We start from the raw sequence: 1,818 nt of genomic DNA, 5'->3' as shown, positions 1-1,818 counted from the left end.
AATCAGTAGCAATAGTAATAACATGTGTGACCACCGTGTGGCGCTAAACTAAGCCAATCAATACAAAAAATTAATAGGCTACTTTCCTATCCTGTTCTCTCTTGGGACGATGTATCAGGGAGTTCCCAATATGTAAAAAGAGAGATAAGCACAATAGTGTAATATTGAAAAGATCAGGTGAATTTTTTAAAACACACAAACATATAAATCAATCTTAAAAAGGCTAAATAAAGCCAAAGAAATGCCTATTGGGCATGGTATAATAATGTCTTTAAAAAGAGGGGCCCATGAGCCCTGTGTACCAGATCCAAGATGTATAACTGCGTTGTGGGTGCAATGCTGACCGTCCAGACCATGTCAAGCAGTGACTAACCAACGATAACTGGTACTGGGGGTCCAGGGTCCCTCTCCTCAGTAAATTGACTCTGCTGTCCTTAACGCGTTTCGAGCCCTCCTGGCTCTTCTTCAGAAGGATGCAGAGTCTCTGTCCATACTGCTTTTATATACCCCTAACCCAGGAAGTAAATTAGTTCCTCCTGGATCCAAAAATGACGAAACCGGAAGTCTCCACTGCAGCTCAGCACACGCTGTGTGCTGGGCTGCTGTGAGGGAGGGGCAGCGGCGCCGGACCCGGGCCCCCGCCGGGCCCCTCAGGAAGCCCGGGCCCGGGTAATCTGTACCCACTCCCCCCCTCTTGGCGCCCCTGACTACATCCACTCCAAACCAATGAATGTCAGTGCACGGAAGGCCACGTTCCTAATAACATCAGAGCCCTGGGTCTTTTTGCTTTTATATTTGACAAAACAATACACTCTGTCAATTTATAATATTACCCAAATAATTTATCAGGTTTGAAATTTTTTGTTCTTTACAATTTCATAAAAATAAAATGTAACTTTATAATATAATGTACTCATAAATGTTGTGGTCTCCAAAGAATTAGGTAGTCAATCAAAGCAATAAAAAAATAAATAAAAAAAAATCACATTGCCAGGTAACAATCCCAATAATTGTTAACTTTTTATTTTTCATATTTGGCTGGAAGCATCTCCAGTTCTCCCGAGGGAAGCAGGTCTCCTCATGAGGACAGTTCAACTGCAGCAGACGACATGCACTCAGGACCTCATTCAGAGTCTCTCGCTAGGGCGCGATCGCTCACATCAGCAGTGAGCGAGAAAATGCAAAGCGAGCACAGCGCAAGCGGGTAAACACCCACCACAATGAAAGCACACCTCCCGGACCACGTAACAGGGCGAGCGAGGACTACAGTCATAGTAATCTGTCGGATGCAGCCATCAACCTACGTGACCATCGTGATATCTTGGCAGAGTCATGTTTTCTCATCTGCGCTTTCGATGGACCTTTTACTTGATTTCGATGCGAATGCGATCAGCGTTAATTTGCACCATGTTTTTTTTTTTCTTCATTTATATACGCTGGAGTAAGCAAACTGGACTTGTCCCAACTTTGTTAGACATATTAAATATTGTTGCTCTCAATATATATAGATATATATTTCAATATATATATATACATAGAAATATATATAAAGATCTAGATATATTTCCAAATATATCTTAATTTGTAAATCATGTATATACATATATCTAGATGTGTATCTTTATAATATCTGCACATACATACATATATTTTTTTTTTATTATTTTTTTTTTTACACCTTAAAAATGTACGCCTACCCAAACATTTATTCCTATAGTTCAACTTAAGATCTGTTTTTTTTTGAATTTTTGGCCATTTAATAAAAACAACACACATTTTTTTGGGCCAACAATTTTTTTAATGTAAATTTTTGGATGG

The sequence above is a fragment of the Taudactylus pleione genome, unplaced genomic scaffold, assembly GCF_031769625.1.
Source record: "Taudactylus pleione unplaced genomic scaffold, aTauple2 ptg000329l, whole genome shotgun sequence".
In the NCBI taxonomy this organism is placed as follows: domain Eukaryota; kingdom Metazoa; phylum Chordata; class Amphibia; order Anura; family Myobatrachidae; genus Taudactylus; species Taudactylus pleione.
This window is presented reverse-complemented; position numbering follows the sequence as displayed.